Source organism: Equus przewalskii, chromosome 22 (genome assembly GCF_037783145.1).
Source record: "Equus przewalskii isolate Varuska chromosome 22, EquPr2, whole genome shotgun sequence".
In the NCBI taxonomy this organism is placed as follows: Eukaryota; Metazoa; Chordata; class Mammalia; order Perissodactyla; family Equidae; genus Equus; species Equus przewalskii.
Window position 1 is genome coordinate 51,204,016 of NC_091852.1, and position 22,423 is coordinate 51,226,438.

The following is a 22,423-nucleotide window of genomic DNA, read 5'->3' on the forward strand; positions in this document are numbered from 1 at the left end:
CAGTGAGGGGCGGGGCACAGTCACGCCATCAGCAGCCGCAGCAGCACTGACGGCAGAGGCCCGGTTCCCCGCAGCCACAGAGCCCTTCATGGTCACGTTCAAAGGACATTTCCCCGGCCCTGGAAGCAGACAGAGGCTCCCAACACAGGACTCGGGCTCCACCAGGGTCTGCTTCTCCAGGGGTCGCCCCTTCCCTCCGCCTTCCAGCCACGTGCTCACAGGCCTGGGCGCTGGGCCATATCCGCAGGTCCGGGGAAACCCAACACACCAGCTCTCCTGGAACACTCCCCGCCTTGCTCAGACACTCCCCACGTGGACCATCTTAAAACCTCTCCCAGCCAACCCCACACGTGTGCCGCCGCACACCCGGAACAGAGGTCGAAAAATGGTGCTTCTCCCGCGTCCGCGTGGGCCGTGGCGGAAGCAGCGTGGAGCCCGTGCGGTGGGAGCTGCGGTACCACGTGTTTCTTCCTCCGGGTTTCAGGATCTCCTGGATCAGCTGCATACAGACGGCGCCAACCTTGAACGTGGCCTGAGTATCCAGCCCTTTGGCATTTCTGGGGAGGCTCGGAGGCAAATTGGTGGATGTGCTGTCTCGGATACATTCAAATTCGTGTTGGAGGGCAGCGGGAGTGGGTCAGAGGTGACACCAGATCGCCACTGTGCGGGGTGGATGGGGGGATTTGTTCGACTATTCTTACGTACATGTATAAAATGTCACTAATAGAAGGTGAAACAGCGACAACAAGAAGGAAAAGACAAACAGGGTCACTTGTGTGACATTGGAGGTCGTGCTCCAGGGAAGGCCACGTTTCTGGAGGCCCTCCCAGATGCCAGGGGTTGGGGACTGCGGTCGTCTCATGGAGTCCTCTCTGATCTCGCCTAGCAGTGAGCAGACAGGCTCAGAAAGGTGTACGGCTGTCGCCCGTCCTGAGGCCGAGCGTGGGCTCCAGGTGGGGCGCGCTGAGTCTGTTGCCAGGCGCCCTTCACTCTGCACACGCTGTGGGATGGAGAGCGGCCCGTGTGGCCGTGGGCCGCCCTTTACCAGGTTAGAGAGGACGGCCCGTCTAGCAGCTGGGAGGGGCTCCAGCGCATCCCCCGCTCGGCCCCCTCCGCCCCCTCCAGCAGCCTCCCGCTGCTGCCCCAGAACCTGTCTAGACGCTGGACCTGAAGGACGTGCTCCTGGGGGCGGCTGGCTCCTCTGGCAGGCAGGTCTGCCAGAAAGCGCTCACAGGGAGCGGAAATCTACTCTCTAATCTAATTTCCACCCATCTGTCCTCATTTTGCCTTTCCTAACCCCACGGGGTAATCCTTCTTCCCCGACAGCTTTACAAATATTTGATGCCGCCGTCCTGTTCTCCACACATCGATCTTCCAGGCTGAAGGTTCCTAGTCTGTCAGTTACCCTCCCGCGGCCTGTTGGTGGCTGTCCTTGGGCACCACAAGGGCACTGTGTTCTAGACACGTCCAATTAGGGAGAGTACAGGTGAGCCCTCCATCTCTGCAAAGCTCACCTCTATGGATCCTGAGTGGGTCCCTCCGAGGGTGTAGGATGCTGTTAAAACAGCCATGCCCTAACCCCTTCCTGTCAGGTGTCAGTCCGCATGGGACCTGGAACATAGATTCAGTGACGCCCCCAAGTAGAAGGGAGCTTGGAAGGGACATCTCCCCACTTTCCTGTACAGTCGTCAGCATTGAACTTGGAGCACCAGGGCCTGCGAGCTTTTCCCACAATTCTCTCCCCTGTGCTCAGGCAACCTTCCAGGTGGTGGCTCTGTCCTCACCCTGGGGAGGACAGGACAGGGCTCCCAAGGTCACCTTGGAAGCCTCGGAGACGAGACTCAAACTGGAGTCTATCAGAATCCAGGTCATGACCCCCTCACAGGGGGATGGGGTGAGCTCCCACCCACCCCTGCCTGCACCCGCAGCCTGGCTTCGCCGTCTCCCCGGCCTTGGCTTGCCCGGCTCCCGTCACTGGCCCTGAGGCCCGGCTCTCGGGGCCCCAGCACAGAAGGGCAGGAGGCCCCTGCAGGCAGCTGGGGCTCCTGGGCCCCACTCATCATTTCTAAACTTTTGCTCCGGCTCTCAGCAGGCACGGTCAGGGTCAGTAGGAAGTGGCCTCGGCTGCCCGGGAGGGAGCTGCAGCCCAGAGAGCTATGGCCAGGCCTGGAGAGGGAGACCTCGACTCCTCATGTGCGGAAAGCCCAGCTGGTTCATCAGGACCTGTGCCCTTTCTTGGATCGTGTCCTTCAGCAGGCCTGCTGGCCGGGCCAGTAGCTGTCCCAGGCCCGTCCATTCTGCCTCCAGGGCAGAAGGGAGGCTGCCGGAGCAGTCTATTGAGAGCACCCAGGTCCCCACACCCGTGCATTATTAGCACAGACACGTCACCTGGGGCCACACTGGGGCCCTTTGCCTCTGGTGCAGAAAATGGTGGCCACTTAGCAAACAGTTGACATAGGGGCACAGAGGACCACAGAAAAACCTAGACTGAAGGAGGTAACTGCCGGCCTCACCCTGGGAGATGGCAGGGGCCTGCTTGGAAATGTTCTTGCTCAAAGTCAGATTTGCTTAGAAGCAGAGGAGCGAAGTGTCCCGGGCACCCACGGGCTTTGCCCACATGTTTGTGCAGGTCAGGCGCCCAGCAGAGCTGCACGAGGGGGTGCAGGAAACTTGAAGATCTGGAAAGGGCCTGGGAAGAGCCGGGTCAGGCCAGGCTGCGGAAGGGGCAGGCTGGTCCATTAGGAGGTGGTGAGGAGGGGGTAACTGGGTGTTTCATCAGAATGGGTGCTGGACCCAGCAGAGGCCGGGCCATGGCGCGGGGACAGCCTCTGGGGGCCTAGTGCGGGGAGGGAAGGAGGGAGGTGGGAGGCGGCAGAGGTGGGTAGGGGGAGGAGGGCGGGGTGGAGGAGGAATGGAGGAAGGTGAAGAAACGGGAGGGAAGGAGAGGGTGGGGAGAGGAGGAGGGCGGGGAGCTGGGCCGGGAGGAGGCGGAGGGAGGGGCCGGAGAGGGAGGAGGGAGGAGGCGGGAAGGGGAGGAGGGGCGTGGAGGAGGGGCCTGCCCGCCGGCCCCGCGCCCTCGCGCGCCGCAGCATCCCCGCGCCGCGGGCCGAGCCGGGCCTCCGCCGCCCTCCGAGCCGGGCCTCCGCTGCCGCCGCCGCCGCCGCCATTCCTGCGCCCGCGCTCCCGGCCGGGCCCCGCCGGCTCTCCGCCGCCAGGACGCGCCGCGCCAGGTAAGGGCCGGCGGGGAGGGAGAGCGGGCCGGGCAGGTGCGCGGGGGCGCGGGACCCTCCGCAGACCCCTCCTGGAGCCCCCGCTCCGGAGCCCCCGCTCCGGAGCCTCCTCCCCGGACTCCTGGACCCTCCCAGAGCCCCTTCCCCGGATCCCCGGACCTCCAGGTCCCCTCCCCTACCGGCTCCCTCCCGGCCCCCTCCCGGCCCCGGCGCGCAGGTGGCTCGCTGCGGCGCGGGGGGCGCGGGGGCGCGGGGCGCTCGGCAGAGGCGGGCCGGGAGGGGGCGGCGCGCTGGGCCAGGCCCGCCGCGCTCCTGTTGCCCGGCCCCGCTCCAGCCCCTCCGGCCTGGCGGGGCCCCGCGGCTTCTATTTCTGTCGCGGAGGCCGGGGCCCCGCGCGCAGGACCGGAGCCGCGCACTCAGACAGGTGGGGCAGGTCGCGCCGCGGCACAGTGCTGCAGGCCCCGGCTTCCTTTAGGGTTTGGCTGCCTGGTTCTAGAAAGAGCCACGGAGAATCACCAGCTTGGGCTCGGGCTGCACCTGTTGCAGGCGGCTCGTGAGCTGCAGGGGGCTGTGTCCACTGGGGTTTTGCCCGTGTAAACATGGAAGGGAGAGTTGGGTCCTCCTCTTCGTTTCTTTAGTTTCCTATTGGGGGTGGGGGTGCGTGGGAGTCTCTAGGTGGGCAGTTCACTGAGGAGGAGGCCTGTTGTCAAGGGCTGGGCCCGGCCTCTGGAGCATGTGCCGCGCGAAGTTGCTCTGCTTTTGTTTTGAAAACCTCCCCTTTTGCTGAGCACATCCAGGCCGTGGGTGGCCAGGTGCCCGCAGGCCAGGCCAGACCTGGGGCCTGTGGCCAAGGGGCCAGCCCTCCTGTTCTGAGTCTATTCAAATCCACTAGGCGCCACCGAGCGGAAGTTTCCTTTCCAGGGAGTGAGGTGACACTGGTGGCCTGTCACCTCATATCTACCCCAGGCCTAGGGCCTGCCTGCTGGCTGCCTGGGCGCCGTTATTTGGGAATGTTTACTGTGTCCCAGAAACAGGCTGCCTCGGCCAGCGCTGGGGCCAGGATTCTAGAAGATAATGCCCCCTATTGTCACTGAAACGGTTGGTGTCTGTGCACATCGTCTGCAAGAATAAAGAAGAATAAAGAGCGCTGCTCTGAGGAACCCCTGGCACCGCGTCCTACCAGGGACGGAACCTTCAGGAACAAGGGGACTGTGAGGGTCTCAGTGGGACGTTTCACACCCGGGAGCCAGAGCTTCAGACTGAAAGTGTCTTTAGCACACCCAGCAGGTACATCAGATCAAGAAATAAGAACTCAGCCCTGGCACGGAGAGGCCACTGTGCCGGGTCCCTCCCTGGCATGCTGTTGCAGGACCTGGAGCTGGTGTAGGGGGGGACTGGCTTCCCGTGATGGGCTTCGCCATCTGTCCATCTGTCTGCCCTCTGAAATGGTGCCGATGAGTTCCTCTGCCCGCCCTCCTGACCAGCACACGCCTCTGGTAGAAAATGCAGCCTTGCAGAGACCTCTCCTTTGTGACTGGGGAACTCTGGTGGCCTTGCTCGGGGCCTGGCAGGCGGCGCGCCTACCCGGGCTGAGCTGTGGTGCAAGGCCATGCCGCACAGCTGTCCCGTGGATCTGGGGCTGGGGAGATGACCTGATGACATCATCACTTGTGACCCTGTCTGTGTGCGTTAGCCGAGGCTGATTCCATCTCGGTCCCGTCTCCGCACCAGGCAGGGATGTGGAGGGCAGTGCTGGGGGGGGTGCGGGTAGGGATGTGTGCTAATGGCCGGCTCTGAGTGGGGGAGGACCCGCCGCTGCTGCCAGCACACAGCAAAATCAATAATTCTTTGCAAAGATCAATGGTTGTCTCGTCGGTCTTCTGTGCTTCTAGAAGGAGCCTGCATCTCCCACAGTCTCCCTTTGGGTTCCTTTTTCGGGGGGGGATGGAGGGGCTGGAAGGGTGGCTGCAGAGCCTCCTCTGCCCTCTTGTCCTGTGTGGTGAGCCTCCGGCCAGAGCACCTAGGGGGGCAGCTGTGACCCGTGTCCCCCCAGGTGTCCCAGTGTCCTGGCTTGGGCCCCTGATGCTGTAGAAGTGAATTCGCCTCCTGATTGTTTCATCATTTACAGCAGCTTTCCTGTTGTGCTAAGAATTTGCTTGGTTGAAAGAACTGGGAAGGTGAGGTGGCCAGCAGTGCGCCTGTGCCCCCAGTCTCCAGCCATCAAGCTCGTCTGTTGACTGTCCAGCTATAGGGGTGGCTGTGGGGGTGAGGCTGGCCGTGTAGAGATGTACAGATGAATCTGTCATTGGCTGACTGTCGAGGGTGGTCCCTGGGAGAACGGCTGTGGTGCTTGCAGGTCCCACCTGGGGGCTGCTGTTTCTCTCTTGACCTTTCCTGTTGCAGAAGGGAGGGGAGAGGTAGGAAGGAGATGGCAGCGAAGGTGACAGAGGCGTGGTGGGAGGTCTTCCCCCCCTCCCCCTGGGCTTGGCAGGTATAGCTCCCACAGCTCAGTCACATCGCTGGGGCCCATGGCCGTCTGGGGACATCTCTGGGTGTCACCCGAGAGCGGGGCTGGTTTAGCAGGCTCCTCTGTGCTGGAGGCTTGGCACAGCTCACGGCTCGCCTGCCGTCTGGAGGCCACTCGGGAAAGCAGAGATTTATTAGGAGGAAATATCTGCTGATTCAGGCAAGTGGAGATGGCCCGGCGAGTGGGCCTCGCCTGGAGCTGGGTGGTGTTATTCGCTATGCCCATTAAGGTGATCCTGGGGATGAGCGAATTGGCTCATCCGTCTTCCGTGGAGTGGCTCGCTTTACTGCCTGCCTGACCCTCCCCCTGCGCAGACATGTACCTGGCAGCCACGCCGGGCCGGCTCCTTGCTGCTGCTCCTGGAGATCACAGCAAGCCGGGTGCTATCCTCCGAGAGCCCCCTCCACCCCCACCCCATGTGAGCCTCCAAGGTCCATGGGGGCATTCGGTGTAAAAGTCTCCGATGCTGCTCGTGAAAGCAGAGACTGACCCCCTCCCGGGGCACTTCTGCACAGCATCCTGGGGGTGCAGGCTTTGCACAGGATGCAGTCAGACCAGCCTCTGACGCGAGAATCACTCCTTTCAAAACTTACGGTCTTTACGAGACAGTTGGCCATTTGTTGAGTGAGCGATGATTGCAAAGGATGCTTGTAGTGCTTAATAGCAGCACTGTGGTTGTGTTAAAACCATCTTTGCCTTTGAGTGACAGGTCCTGGAGTGCCCCTGGAAGGAACAATGCAGTGTTTGGGATCCATTTGGATCAGCGTGGGGAGGAGGCGGTGGGCTGTGGAGGGCAGGACTGTCCGTGCGGGGTGGTTGTCGGCTCTGGGTGAGGGGGTCTGCGGGTGCATTATTCTCTTCTGTCCATTCTGTGTATTTTTGAAGTTCTTCATAATAAAACGTTGATTATCATCTAAGAACCCCATTCCTCCCCAAAACATCCCCTAGGATCCTTCACTTCATGAAACAGTCAGAGGTTGCCTTTGAAAGCAATGCCAACATATTAAGTAAAAACATCGCCACTCAGCGTGGAGTGGGTAGAGCGGTCCATTCACGTGCATGTGTCGGTGCTTCCTGTGGACACGGTCTGGAAGGATGCACACCGTTCATTGACTGGACGGTGCTGGAGAGCCCACTGGGGACGAGCGGGGCAGGCGGTGCTGCAGGCTCCAGGGACGCAGCCCCGAGCAAAAGTGGCTGTGCAGTTAGTGATGGGCGAGAGGGAAGGGCGGGCGTGTGTGTGTGTGTGTGTGTGTGTGTGTAAGTGTGTGCCTGTGTGTGTTGGAGGAGGTGTGTGAGAGTGAGAGTGTCTGAGTGTGTGAGTTGAGATGTGTGTGAGTACGTGTGAGTGCTGGGCAGGCTGTGAGTGTGAGTGAGTGGTGGGAGGGGCGGTGGGGGAGAGGAAGAGGTAGGAGCGTGTGCTCTTTTTCCGCCATACGTACTTTTGTGCAGTTTGTTCTGTTACAACGGAATTCCTTCTGTAATTCGGAAATTAACCTTCAAGAAAGCGGTCTCCGTTAGGTAATACAGCATCCTATTTTAAATGTGCTAAGTTTCTAAATCTAAATTTACGTTTACTTCAAATGGAGTTTGATTTGTAGAAATTCATTTTCCTCCACAACTTAATAATGGGTGAAATGGCTAAACTGAAGCTCTCAGTGGGTCGATGGTCAGTGTTGCTCTGTGTCTGCTCCGTGGGCCGTGAAAGGATGGAGATGATACCCTGCCCTTGGCATCAGGGGGCACAGGGCCCAGACCCTGACAGTTAACAGCAGCCTGTCCTCCCGCAAGTGGCCCGTGAGCTGAGGCCGTATGCGCCAGCCTAGGCCTGGGCCGTGGGGTGGGCGGCTCTCAGCTCAGACCCCCCTGGGCCTGGTTCAGGTGGAGCAGCATGTCCGGGGAACTTGGCCCAGAAACAAGAGCAAAGATGGTCTGGAGCCTTGGCAGGTGGGTTTCTACTGCCGGGGGGTACCCTGCCTCAGGGGCTGTTCCACTCATTTCTGAGATTTGCTTTGTTTTCTCTTTCATGTAGTCGAGGGTATGCTAAGTACCCTTAATCCACGCTAACAAAAAAGCGTGAAAATGGTAAGCCATGAAGTGAAAAGTACAAGTTGACTGGAATTCTAGGATTTTTCCCTATTTTCCTGTCCTATGGCAAGAAATTGGAGTTGCTGTAACAGCGGGCAGAGCACCTGCCCTGGTCTGGCATTGGGTGCTGATGCTGACCTGTGTTTTCCGTGGCTGTGGGAGGGCTCAGCTGGGTGCTGCCCTGAGCCGGGGTGGTTTCTGTGTGGCCGAAAGTCACCTGTGTGGGAACGCGTGTGGCACACAACCCCCTGCTCTACTCGGCTCGGGTGCATGCCTGCATTCCCGTCCTCTGGGAGGCTTTGGGGGTCCCACCGCAGTCGGGCTGTGCTGGCCATTCAGGGAGCTCAGGAGCTCTGTGTCCTTTGTGGGTGACGTCCCAGCACGCAGCCCATCTTTGTTGGGGTGAAGAAGTTAGCTACCTCTCAGACCCTTCACCTCGCAGATTCGTCCACTTCACAGAGTCTGACCGTGTCCCCAGCAAGTGTTTACTGAGCTCCAGTTACAGCCAGAAACCGAGACAGAGGCCCCGCCCACTTGGACCTCATGGTTGAGCAGAGGGAGCCAGAAAGCAAGCAGAAGAGGAAGTAGACCAGCTTCCGTCCCAGGTGGGGCCATGGTGCTGGGAGAAAGACGGCGGGGGCCACGTGCTCCCGGGAGCAAGGGCTGGGGGCCTCCTGGAGCTGGTGGTGTGGAGGAGGTGAGGAGTGACCTGGGGACATCCAGGCACATGTGAACAAGGCCAGAGCAGAGTGGCTGTCGGCAGGGACAGGAGCAACCCCCGGTAGGTTGGGGCGTCTGGCTGGATTGTGGGTTTGTTGTGAGGATGGAGCCAGCAGGACAGTTGGAGCAATAGAGGAGTCCAAGATGACCCCAAGATTCTTGGTTCAGGCACCTGGAAGGATGGAGTCAACATCATCCTGGGATGGGACGGCTGTGGCAGAGGAGCTGTGGGGAATTCGGGAGGAGTGCTGGCTCTCCAGATGGAACCTGTGAGCTCCATCACCGTCCAGGTGGAGGCGGCGAGGGGCCTGCCTGTCAGACAAACAAGACTAGAGTTTGGAGGAGTGGCCTGGGCTGGGGCAGTGACCCTGGCCACTGCCGGCACAGAGCTGATGGGAGTCAGCACGAGGCAGCAAGTGGGTGGGATGGATGGAGGAGAGGAGTGGTCCAAAAGCTGAGTCTAGGGATGAGAGGAGGAGTGGCCAGCGAGGCAGGAGAAAGCCAGGAGTGTCTTGGGGCGTCTGGAGCCACTGCAGAACACGCATGGTGTCGGGGGACTGCCCGGCTGAGGGGTCCAGGGAGGCGAGGACTGAGAACTGACTTTGGAGAATGACCTTAGCAGCATGGAGGTCACTGGTGACTGGACAAGAAGTCTGAGTGGCCAAGAGTCTACCAGGGGCAGAAGGGAGTTTGAGACAGCAGGAGTCCGTAACTTTTTCGACAGTTTTGCTGTGAGTAGAGCTGAGAAGTACAGGAGGAGCTGAGGGGCACGTGAGGTTGAGAGAAGGCTTCTGTTTCAGGTTTCTGTCCTGAAGGGGAGGATGGGGGTGGGGGGGAATGAAGAAAGTGGGGGGACACTTGCCAGAGTCCTCCCCTGGGATGAGGGAGATGGGGCAGACAGGAGGGGTTCCCATGTCAGGCCAGCTGTCCCCGCGCAAGCTTTTGTTGACCTCTAGTGGCCACTGGGCATCTGCTTGGCCCTGGGGTCCACAGACAGAGGATGGGGGCCAGGGCACAGAGAATGGGCGTGGATGCTCCTGGAAGCCGAGCCTCTGGGCACAGAGGTGGGGCGCTCAGGGGTGATGGAGCACTCAGGGGTGATGGAGTGCTCACGGGTGATGGAGTGCTCATGGGGGTGGGCTGCAGGAGGCCTGGAGAGCAGGGTTGGCTAGGCTCCTGGGCAGAGGTGGATGGGGAGGACAGCTGTGTGGGATGGAGAAGGGCACGGGGGGGTGGGATGGGCAGGGGTGGGCACTCAGGGCGTGACCGGTCTGGCCAGAAACCAAGGCTGAAAGTAGGGCCTCATCCTCTGGTTTGTCTTGTTGCCAGCCAGACCGTGAGCGCTTCCCTCCTGATGTTAGCCTGGCATTTCCTACACCCGGGCCCCACCTTAGCGAGGGCCTGGGTTTTATCTGTAACACTGACTTCATTCTACACCTGCCGAACGCTAGATGAACGAGAGAGCACTTCCCAAGGTGTGGTCCATGCCAGTGGCATCGCATCGCTGTCGGAAGTGCAGGATCTCCACTCCACCCTGCGCCCCTGAGTCAGAAGCTCGGTTAGAACAGGCTGCCCGGTGGATGCTGACTTACTGTGTGGCTTAAGAGCCGCTGTACTAAGACACAGCCCTCCGTGGGTGGGTGCACCCTGCGGGGGCCAGGATGGCAGGGCAGGGCCCCGGTCCTCACTCTGGAGGCACATTAGACTCAGGGTCCTTACCCCTCCAAACAGTGTCTCCTAAGTCAATTTTATTGAGGTTTAAATTGCATTCAATAAAAGGTACTTGTTTTAGGTGTTCCTCAGTGAGCTTGGATAAATGCATAGTTATGCAGCTGCCACGGTAATAACGATACAGGCCAGGGGTGGGTAAACCTGGCCTGCAGGTCAGATGCACCACGCCCATCCATCCATTCACCTGGGGTCGTCTGTGGCTCCCTTTGCGCTGGTGCAACCGTGTTGAGCAGTTGCAACAGAGACCATTGGCCCGTGAGCACTCCCCAAATTGTTGTCCCTTTGTCCTCAGCCCCACGCCCAGGTCATCCCTGATCTGCTGAGATTAGATTATTATAGGTGATTTGTTTCTTTAAGAGTTTCAAAACAGAGACGTATGTTACAGACTCTCGGGTCCAGCGTCTGCTCTCACCGTGGTGTTTTTGAGATTCTTGCTTCGCTGTGCATACTGGTCCTTCGTATCCTTTTATCTCTGAATCCTGTTTCATTGCGTGGGTGTACTGTGGTTTGTTGATTCTTTCACCTGCTGGTGAATGTTTGGATTCCTCCTGTTCTGGGTTGTTGTGAGTATCAGGGCTGTGAGCTACAACTGAACACAAGAGGACAGGCAGCCAGTTAAATATGAGCAAACATTTCCCTAGAGAAGATATACAAATGACAGATGAGCACATGAGAAGATGCTCAGCTCGTTAGTCACTGGCAAGCACAGAGCAAAACCACAGTGAGAGACCACTTCCCACCCGCCAGCATGGCTTTTAGGAAAAAAATGGACAATAGTAAGTGTTGGGGATCAGGTGGAGAATTGGAACCCTCACACATTGCTGGTGGGAACGTAAAATGGTGCAGCAATTTTGGAAAACAGTTTAGAGATTCCTCGAAAAAACTAAACATGGAATTACCATATGACCTAGCAATTCAGCTCCTAGATATCTACCCAGAAGAGTTTAAAACAGATATTCAAACAAAAACTTGTACATGAGTGTTCATAGCAGCACTGTTCACGGTAGCTAAAAGATGGAAACAACCCAAATGGCCATCAGTGGATGAATGGATAAACAAATGTGGTCCATCCAGACAGTGGAATATTACTCAGCCATAAAAAAGAGTGAAGCACTGGCACATGTTACAACATGGATGACTCTTGAAAACGTTATGCTAAGTGAAAATAGTCAGATATACAAAGGCACAAATTGTATGATTCCATTTATAAGAAATGTCCAGAACAAGCAAATCCACAGAGACAGAAAACAGATTAGTGGTCGCCAGGGACTGGGGGAGGGGAGTGAGTGCCTAATATGTATGGGGTTTCCTTTGGAGGTGATGAAAATGTTCTGGAACTAGATAGTGGTGATGGGTGCATAACATTGTGAATGTACTCAATGTTGCTGAATTGTACACTTTAAAATGGTTAAAATAATAAATTTTATGTTATGTGTATTTTACCACCATAAGACATGCTGTAAAAAATGCTCTGTGCATTCGTATGCAGATCTTAGTGTGGATGTGTGTTTTCATTTCTCTCTGGTAACTACCTAGGACTGGAATTGTAGGGTTGTGTAGTAAGTGTATATTTAACTTTGTAAGAAACTGGCAAACTGTTTTCCACGTGGTTGTATCATTTTACATCTCCGATGCTAATGTGTGAGAGTACAGTTGTTCCACATCCTTGCCAAAACTTGCTGTCGTCAGTCTTTTTAATTTTAGCTACTCTACTCGGTATGTTGTGGTCCTGCATTATTAAGGTTTTAGTTCAGTATCTTTTCGTGTGCTTATTAGCTATTCGTATATATTCTTTGAAGTGTTCAGATCTTCTGCCAGCTTTTTAATTGGTCTCTTTGTCTTCATATATTTGAGTTCTAAGAGTCCTTTCCATGTTCTGGATTCAAATCCTCTGTCAGATATTTGAACTGCAAGTATTTTCCCTCAGTCTGGCTTACCTTTTTATTTTATTAATGATGTCTTTCAAAGGGCAGATGCTTTTAGTTCTAAGTCCAGTTTTATCAATCGTGTTGAGTAGTTTGTGCTTTTTGTGTCCTACTTAAGAAATCTTTGCCTAACCCATAATCATAAAGATTTTCTTCTGTGTTTTCTTGCAAAAACGTTATAGTTTTAGCTTTTCAGTTTAGATCTATTATCCATCTTGAATTACATGTTAACTGGAAAGAGCTAAAGATTGAGGTCTATTGTTTGCATATGGCTATCCAGTCGTTCCAGCACCATTTGTTAAAGAAACTATCCTTTCTCCATTGAGTTATGTTGGCGTCAGGTTTGGAAAGGAACTGAGTGCCTCTGTGTGGCTGTGTGTCTGGACTTGGTTCTGGTCTGTCGGGTCTTATTCCTCAGCCCCCACACCACGCTGTCTTCCTCACTGTCACATTACATAACTCTTAGAATCGGGTAACGTGAGCCTTCCAGCTGTGCCTCGTGTTGTCTGTTCTGGATCTTACGCATTTCTATATAAATTTAAAATCAGCTTGTCAATTTCCACCAAAAAAGCCTGCTTGGATTTTCACTGGGATTGCTTTAGATCCAGTCAATTGATCCATTGGTCAATGTGGAGAAAATTGGTGTCTTAACAGTACTGAATCTCTCAGCCAGCGAGTGTGGACGCGCTCCATCTGTTCGTCCGCCTCATGTCTCTTAGCAGTGACTTGTGCTCGGTGTACAGGTCTTCTGTGTAGTGTATCAAATCCATTCATAAGTATTTTGAATGTTTATTATAGAGGGATTTTTAAAAATTTTATTTTGCAATTGTTTATTGCTAATGTATAGAAATACAATTGATTTTTTAAATATTGTTTGTCCTGTGACCTTTCTGAATTGTTTAGCTTTTTTTGTAGTCCCTTAAGATTTTGTGTATAGATAATCTGACTGTTATGAGTAGGACCATTGTACTGCTGTCTTTCCAATTGGAAGGCTTTTTATTTCTTTTCTTCTTTTCTTCTATTGTCTAGGATGTTCAGTACAATGTTTAACAGAAGTGGTGAAAGTGGACATTCTTGCCTGTTCTCGATCTTAGGAAGAAAGAACTGAGTGTTTTTCCTGGACTGTGATGTTAGGTGAAGGTGTCACACACGTGGCTTCTAGGAGGCTGAGGACGTTTTCTGGTTTGTAGAGAAGTTTTATCGTGAATGAATGTTGAATTTCGTCAAATGCTTTTTCTGTATGTATTGAGATGACCGTATGGGTTTTTTTTTGTAAATATGGTGAGTTACATTGATTAATTTAAGAATATTAAACGTCCTTGCATTCTTGGCACAAACCCCAGTTGGTCCTGTTTTTATACATTTCTGCGTACAGTTTGCTACAGTTTGGTTAAGGATATTTGTAACTGTATTCATGAGGGATATTGTATTCTTTTCTTGTAACACCTGTCTGGTTTCAGTATCAGGGTAATACTGGCCCCACACAATGATTTGGGAAGCGTTCGCTCTTCGTTTATTATTTTTATGAGTTTGTGTAAGATTGGTGTTGTTTCTTCCTTAAATATTTGGAGAATTTACTAGTGAAGCCATCTGGGGTTTTCTTTATGGGGAACTTTTGATTATGAGTTCAGCTTCTTGATGTAGGGCTGTTAAGATTTTCTGTTTCTTCTTGAGTTGGTCCTGGTGATTAGTGTGTTTCTAGGAATCTGTCCATTTCATCTAAGTTATCAAACTTGTTGGCATAATGTTGTTCATAACATTCCTTTATTATCCTTTTCATGCCAGTAGGATCTGTATGATGTTCCCTCTTTCATTTCTGGGCCTGGGGTCCTTGAAAAAAACAAATCAAAGCAAAGCAAAACCCCAGTGTCTGGCCCCACCCCTAGTTACGTCAGAATCTGTTCGGGTGGGAAGGAAGGCACGGACTGCTGGTTTTGACACCTGCTCAGGTAATTCTGACGTGCAGCCAGGGTTGAGCACCTTCGAGGTAGAGGCAGGAGGGATAATCTTTACGTACTGGTGGTCCAGGCAGCCTTGGCCGTGGTCGGGCCTGTGGGTGAGGGGGTCTTCAGTAAATGCCGACCCTGGCGTGAGGGAGAGATCGGAAGGAGGGCACCGGGCCAGGTGACGAGGCCTGAAACACCAGACCACATGGTTTAGACTCCTTCTCTGCAGGTTGTGTTTGTTTTTAAGGCAGATTTACGGAGGTGTAATTTGCATACAGCAGAATTCTCTCTTTTTAGTGTCCTGTTCCATGAGTTTGATACCTAGTCATGTGACCACCGCCAAATCAAGATGTGGAAAATTTCGTAACTCTATAAATTCCCTTCTGCCCCTTGAGTAGGTCCTTCCCCCGCCCCCAGCAGAATCTGTTTCCCATCCTTAGAGACCATTCCAGAATGTTGTGCAAGTGGAGTCATACGGTTTGCAGCCTTGCGTTCGGTTTCTTTCACTCAGCCTCATTGTGCAAGAGTTTGAGCAGTAGCTGATGCGGTCAGACGCACGTTTGGGGGTGACTGGCACCTCTGATCAATGAGTGGGAGAGGCAGGGGTGGAGACGGGGAGGCCCTGATGGGAAGCGTGACATGGCGAGACTCACAGTGACCTCATGGTAAGTGACATGCCAAATGCCTCTGTGCCGTCTCGTGGAATCCTGACACAGTCCTGTCGCATGGGGACCATTCTTCCCTCTTCTGCAGGTGAGGATGTAGAGAACAGAGAAGATAGGACACTTACTCACGGGGTCGCTCATCCAGGAAGTGGCGAAGTGTGGAGTGGGCCCAGGAGCTGAGACTGGCAACCACAGGGAGGCGCGCTATCCCTATAGAGAATCTGACGCGCTCCAAGGGACGGCCATGGGTCAGGCGTTTTAAGGGCGCGTGCCCTCGGCCATTGCGGTTCAGCATCTAGAACTTTACCCTGAGGAATCATGGATGTAAACAAGCGTTCATTGGAAAAGGTGTCTCCCAGTGTTTATAACAGAAAACCCAGATAGAAGCTGAAAGCCACTGACAGACGGTCAGATGAGGAGTCTCTGAAAATAATAGTGTGAAACGTGACTAATGCAGTGGAAGACCAACATAACACATAAATGCCAAACCCGTCCCTACCGTGGTGCGTACAGCAAGGACCCAGTTCGCCCAGAGAGCACTCGAGACCGTGTCCAGAGTGCTGGTCGTGTGAGTAGTTGGTGACGTCCCTCTTGTTTTCTCTTTGGTGCTGGTCTGCGTGTCTCTGATTTTCTGTAGTAATATTTGTTATGGAGATTGTAAAGTGGAGATCATAAAGGGAGAATACGAGGAAAAAAAATGGAAAACACGACTCTCTATCACACACACACACACACACACACACTCACACAGCCCGTGTGTTCTGAGAGCCCGACACGCTTTCTTTAGACTTGTTATGCCTGCCCGGCTTAAAAGGCACTGGGAGTTCTGCTGTTTGTTGTCCTTTTAAGTGGAAAACATTGTGTGGGAAGCAGGGCTGCGTGTTGGCCTCCCCCACACCAGCGGGGGCAGCGCCAGCCACAGAGGGGAGGGTGGGGTTGCTCTGTGCCAGCACGGGAGGTGGGCCCACACGCCCTCCCTTCCTGCACGTGGCGCTGTGAGAGCTGCTATGACAGTGGCGTGGGGCTGGCCCGGGGCCTGCCTAGGCCTGTCACCCCGTGGGGGGGGGAGGGTGCATGGACTCAGTAAGTCCTGCCCCTCCTTGTGAGCACAGTCAGCAGCAGTGGTTCCTGGGGGCCTGCGAGATTATGAAATGAGATGACATGTGAAATATCCCTTTTTGGCAAACTTTGAACCAGGATGCCTGTGGAATTCAGTGTTATGTTTAAAACCAAGCTTCCGAGAGATTTCAGTGCATGTATAACATTGCCAAAAACATTCTTTATTAGACTATTAAAACTTCACGGCACTCAGGGAGCCCGGCTGCTTTCAGACCCTGAGGATGACTCACAGTGAGGCATGCATTGTACACTGTGAGGCAGTGCACACGTGCGCACATGTGCACACGTAATACACACATACGGTCCCCACACACACCACTAAAACCAGTTTTCCTCAACAGAGCACTCACCCTTAACTACATATGATGCTCTCTGATATTTTGTTCAATTGCATTTTATTTAAAACTCTGTTTCTACCCCCCAGGTTGAAAAATATCCCCATTTGACATCTGGTCCTCTGTGTGACTGTGCGGACATTTTTAATTTTGGCCTTCTGTCAATATGTGCACATTACATATTTTCATTTATTTCCCACATCAGCGGACTTGTCCCTGTGGGTCCCTTGTCCTTGGTTTCTCCATGTCGCAGGCTGAGCACAGGTCGGAGCCTGGAGCACAGGGGCTGCTGCAGCACTGTGTGCTGAGGAGCCACGGGGCGTGGAAACTGGGTCAACGCAGAGTCCCTGGCAGGCAGAAGTGCATCGCTGGCATGTCTTTGAAATCCTAGGGCATGCCTTGGGTTTCAGTGGTGGGATCCTGTGAGGCCCCTCGGGTTCCCTGGGCCTCCCTGGAAGCAGTGGCCGTTTTGTAAAGATGCAGCCTCTCCGTGTGGGGCCCACGGCCTTGCACTGCATGAACCAGACCTCGCGGGGCAGGGCTTGGTTTTCACCAGCGAAGCCGGGAGACGCTGAGGGCCTGGAGCTCAGGCCTTTGGGGAGACACAGATCCTGTCCATCTTCAGTGACCGCTCGCTCTGCGGCTCCACCAGCACAGAGCCCCGTTCGTTAACCACGTCGGGGGTCAGCCTCCGTGGACGGCCGGGCGGGGGGCAGAGGAGCAGTGGCGTGGCTCCTGTGCGCAGAAGCCGTTTCCTATGGACCACCTTCTGGAAGCCTGGCAGTGCCCATCAGCCGCCGGCTGGGAGGGCTGGGTGCTTCTCCTAGGATGCAGCGTGGCCTGGGCTTGTCTTTGTGCTTTGACAGGGTGGATGCCTGTCTGCTCAGAGACAGAGGGGCCGAGTCTCCTGGAAGGAAGTGTGGTCTTGGGGCTGTGGTGTCGTGGTCGTCTTCCGCCCAGCACAGTGACCCATGTGTGGCCTCTGGCTGGGCCTGCTGTCCTGGGGCGCCCTCTCTGCAGATGCGTTCCAGGAGAGCAGCAGGAGGCAGAAGCAGCCGAGGGACAGGGAAGTGCACCCTTCCAGTGCCGTGGCCGCCTGAGCTGGGGGAGTCACATCCCGCAGCCACCCTCCTCCTGCGGTCCCCTCGCCCCGCTCGGCCGTGCCTCTCAGCTTCCTTCCCCATCTTGAAATTCGAGGGAAGGTCACTAACAACAAAATGACAGTGCCTCCGCCTAGCCTGCCCTCTTGTCTCTCTGTTCTGTCTTCCCATTTCTCTCTTCCTTCCTTGGTGAGACGTGTGATGTGCACACAGCCTCGGTACACAGCTTGCTTTGCTCACAAGTGGAGCCCAAGCTTGTGGCACCTAGGATGCTGCTGGCCCCGCAGCCCTGGGCCGTGTGGCGCTGCTCCCCGAGGGTCCGCTTCCCGCCTCGTTGCTGCAGAGGTGCATCCTGGCCGGCTTTGCTGTGTATGCTGGATTCTGCAGCTTGCATCCATGGGTGTCACTCTGCTCCTGTGTGTGGCACTGTGCCGCTCACTGCTGTCCCGTCGCGTGTGTGCACCGCGGTTCTGGTGCCTCCCTGAACCTCTGTGCTGCCAGCAGGGTTTCTGGCGTGGGCTGTTATGCATGGGCTCTGAGCATCCTCGTCCCTTTGTTCTCCATTCAGGACGCTGGGGGTCCTCGGTTTTGGGCTCCACTTCCCTGGGCAGACAGCTCACCTCTGTCTGAGACGGGGCCCCCTGAGTTCAGGTCTTGGCCTGCTCGCTGGCACCCTGTCTCCTGCCCGGCTTGAACCCTCTCCCTCCACCAGGAGCTGCCCTCTGGGGAGGGCCCTGGGCCTGCTCCTCCTCCACCTCTGCTGCCGGTGGGCCCTCGAGGTCTCTCCAGCTGCACCTGGCTCCTTCCACCTTCTGCATCTCCCCACCTGGCGGGCCCAGGAAGGCTGGGTGGAAGCCCCCATGGTCACTATAACGTGGGTCCTTCCCTGGTCTGCGGTTCTGTCTCTCACTGCATCGACCCCTCTCATTCACCTGTGCCGTGCTTCACTCCACGTGACATGCCCGGTGTGTCCCAGGCTCTGTGTTTGCCATGGGGGGTCGAGATCCGGCAGTTGTGGGCAGAGGGAGAGCAGACAGGACACAGTGCTTCCAGCTGGACGACAGTGTGTAGCCTGCTGATGGGGGTCACGTGCCACCGGGGAGGGAACCTTGAGGGTGGGCATTGACCAATAAGGATGGGCTCAAGTTCTTGAGGTCAGGAACGCTGAGTCGGAACTCGAGAATAATTGGGAAAGATCTGGAAGCTGGGTGGGGAGGACAGCTGTGGCAGGTTAAAAACATGGCTGCAATCTGTTGGCATTGCTGTCACTGAGATGCGTGGGCCAGGGTGGCCTCGGGACAGCGTGGGTCTTGGATCCCTGAGATGCCAAGGAAGGGTTGACACCCTGCGGCCACCATGCTGTGAGGAGGTCTGAGCCTCTGGAGGCCACGGCAGTGGGCAGTCTTGGCCTCCGCACCCTCTGAGCCAGGGCCCGATGTGTGAGGTTCCAGCCCTCACATGGCTGCAGCCCTCACCATTGGGTCCCCTGGCCCAGGCCTCAGACGTCAGAACAGAGAGCAGTGTCCCTGCTGGGGCCTGGTCGAGGACCACAGGACCTGAGCACAGCGGGCTATGTAGGCCACTGAGTCCAGGGTGGTTTGTTGTAAAGAGCAGGATTGACTGTAATGGAAGTGATGGCTCCCCAGGGAGTGGGCAGGGCCTTGGGTGGGGTGTGGGCAGCCCGGGACACGGTGCTGGGTGGGAGGGCGGAGTGCGCACCCTCACTGGGGCGGTAAAAATGACCACCTGAGTTTCATCCTGAGCGTTTTCGTGGTGGGCGCGGCAGGAGGCCTTCCCGCCTTCTCGATAAACTGACGGTGAAGCAGGTGTGCTCCAGCCTCGTAGAACACGTGCACGCACGCCTGTTTCCTGGGCTGCGTACAGAGCTCCACCCACCGGGGGCTTAAACCTCAGGAGTTCCTTCTCCCTCAGTTATGGGGGCCACAAGTCCAAGATCAAGGTGTCCTAGGGCCATGCTCCCTCCGAAGGCTCCAGGGGAGGACCCTTCCTGCCTCTTCCAGCTTTTGGGGGCTCCAGGCACACGTGGCTTGTGGCCACATCGCTCCCACCTCTGCTCTGTCACCACGTGGCCTTCTCCCTTGTGTCTCTCCTCCATGTGTCTCTTATAAGCACACTTGTCATTGGAGTTAGGGTCCACCTGGATGATCCCAGATGATCTCGTCTTAACTTAATGATCTTAACTGAATTTCACCTGCAAAGACCCCATTTCCAAATACGGTGACATCCACAGGCTCCCGGGGGACGTTCTCTGCGACCTGCTGCAGCCCAGGAGAAGGCGACAGAAATACTCTGTGGGGTGGCAGGAGCGGGCGGCCGGGTGGGGCGGGCGGGGTCTGGCAGGCGTTTGCTTTCTCCAGGATGTGCTTCAGCAGCGCTTTATCAGCAGGAAAATGGAAACCGCGGCTGCTCTTTCCTCTGTGGGAAGCGATAGAAGCGAGCAAGCGCGTGGTGGAAACTCGCACTTTCTGAAATAACTGTGCTTTGACTCGGAGGGGAAACAGGAAGCCCTTCTATCTGTTTAGGTGAGTTTTTATCTCTGCCGGTGGGGCCTGTCCTTTTAAGTTATGTTTCTGCAAAAGTACTGGTTGAATCTCTAGTGTGAACAGGAAGTCAGATATGCTGACTAACTTTTCCTTTATTTTAACGGCGTTTTTATTGTTTTGAAAACGAAGGCAGAAAGCAGAGAGGCCGAAGCTGCCGCCTTGAGCCCTGGGGGCCTACCATCCATGCTGTGTTTCTCAGGGCTTGTCCATTCCCTTTCACACACCCAGACGCATGTGCGTGTGTGTGGACACTCACACAGGACATTCATATAGACGGCGCTCTCCCCAAAGGGTGGTCACCCCCTTGGGGGTCGGCAGCTTGCTTTCCTCCCTCAGCTCCGAGGCAGAGACATGTGTGCTCTGTGAGGGCCCTGCACCCCCACTGGCATGTGCCCCGGGTCTCCCAGCCCGTGGGCCATGTGCCCTGTGTCCCGCAGCCTGTGGCGGGAGTTTGGGCATCTCCCCTATCTGCCACATCCTCGGCCATGTTTCTTGGTGAACCTCAGTGAGTGTTTTTATAGGAAAGAGTCTTAGAATGGGAATATTTGAGTCAAAGGCACATCGTATTCAATTTTGACCAGAGTCGCTGAGCTGATGCAGGACAGCTCTGTGCCCCCAGCTCACGAGGGTCTCTCCCACCCCTTGCGCCCGCAGAGCGTTGCTGGTGGGCTTAGTCCTCACCGGACGATCAGGAAAGGGGAGGTCATGATCTCCATCCTTATCGCTCGGTGGTGGTTTGTTGGTTGTTTATATTATCTCCCGAAACACCTGTTGGTGGGCTTCACCCTTTTTAATAGAAATTGGGTTGTTCTTTTATTAGTTGTATTGTTTTGAAGAGTTTTGTTCATTTTAGAGTATTCTGGAAAAGAAAAGCCTATTTGAAATGTTTCGTCTGTAAGTTTGTCAGTAGATGTGAGTGGACTCAGACTGGGGTCCTGTGGGGCCATTGCCGGCTCCCTGTGGCTTGTCTGGGGTGGAGGTACCCTGAGGGGCCAGGCCCTTTTATGTCCGTTGCTCTCAGACAGGCATTGGTCAGCTTTGGCTGTGCCACCCTGGCGCCTACCTGCAGGACATGCAGTGGCCCCTGTGAATGGTGGGGCCCGAGAAAAGGAATTAACAGTGTTTGTAGTAAGCCGTGTGTGTGTGTGTATGTGTGAGTATACGTGTACATGTGCCCATGCATGTGTGTGTGTGCACATGCGTGCACACTCCTGAGAAGCAGGCTGCGGCAGAGCACGAGGTCTGCATTACAGAAGCTTCGTGGACTGAGGCGTCTCTGCCCAGTAGGAAGCTAATAGAACTTATTTTCCTCAAGTCTTAATCGTAATTTCAGCCGAATGGTAAAACTCACCCACCCCACAACGCCCCCTCCTCACCGCTCGTTTGTCTTGAGTGATAATGCGCGGGTGACAATCCACTGGAGGCCACAAGTAATGTGGCCTTTTTTCTGGGGAGTCAGCTCTGCATCCCAGCCAGATGCTGGGCGTTGTGTTCCAGATCATTCACACACGTTGGGACCCTCTATGGGGCACCGTGGGCTCACGGGGGCCTCTCTCCACAGAGAGGTTCTGGTCCCAAGCACCAGGCCAGCTGGCATCTTGGATGCTGTGTGCCTGATTGTATCACTCAGGGTTCTCCAGAGCAACAGAAGTGACGGGGTGTGTGTGTGCATGTGTGTATGTTAGAGAAGAGAGGGAGGGAGGGAGGTTTATTTTAAGGACTCGGCTCATGATTGTGGAGCTGGCAGGTCTGAAATCTGCAGGGCAGGCCACAGGCGCCCTGGAGGGTCATCTGCTTTACTCAGAGTCCATGGACTGAAATGTGAATGTCATTCAGAAAGTACCTTTGCTGAAGCCTCTGGAATAATGTCTGACCGAGTGGGCACTGAAGCCTCTGGAATAATGTCTGACCGAGTGGGCACTGAAGCCTCTGGAATAATGTCTGACCGAGGGGGCACTGAAGACTCTGGAATAATGTCTGACCGAGTGGCCAGGTGGGCAGGTAAAATTAACCACAGCACTGACGAGTGCCCCTGAGTCCCTGGAGCCCCTGTGGCGGGCCGTGGGTATGTGCGTGTGCTTGCTCCAGGTGTATGAGGATGAGGGTGACCTGCGCCCCGAGCAGGCAGGGCTCCTGACTCTTCCCCAGAGGCCACAGGGTGGGCATCGGCGTGGAGGACGGTGCTGGGAGCGGCTCCAGCCTCGTGCAGGCTGAGCCCCATGCCGTCCAGCTCGTGTCCTCACTGGGCTAGGGCTTTGTTCCTGTCGCCTCTGGCCCCGAGCTTAGGCCTAGCGACTCCCCGGGGCCTCTGGGGAAGATGGTTGTCCTCTGCCCTCTGGAGAAGTCTTCAACTCCAGAATGACGCGTGGAGGAGTTTATTACCAGGGGGCCCTGATGGCCCACCTCCCTGGTGTTTTCTTGTGCGAGAAACCCTTCTCCAGCCGCGGTCTGCCATCCTGTCCCTGCCCTCTGA

The 22,423-nt window shown here is 55.6% G+C and overlaps 1 protein-coding gene across 17 annotated transcripts in view; it reads left to right on the forward strand.

Annotated features, from left to right (window-relative positions):
- Window positions 1-3,029: 3,029 nt before the first annotated feature.
- SEMA4D (semaphorin 4D) overlaps window positions 3,030-22,423 on the forward strand; it is a 111,340-nt gene continuing 91,946 nt past the window's right edge. For 2 of the 17 annotated variants that reach the window (XM_070589814.1, XM_070589801.1), the window contains exon 1: window positions 3,038-3,230. The gene's annotated coding sequence lies outside the window, so the exon portion shown is untranslated. Of the gene's footprint in view, window positions 3,231-8,399; window positions 8,627-19,745; window positions 19,930-22,423 lie in introns of those variants that run through there. The other 15 variants (XM_070589819.1, XM_070589808.1, XM_070589820.1 and 12 more) reach the window with 13 other exon arrangements.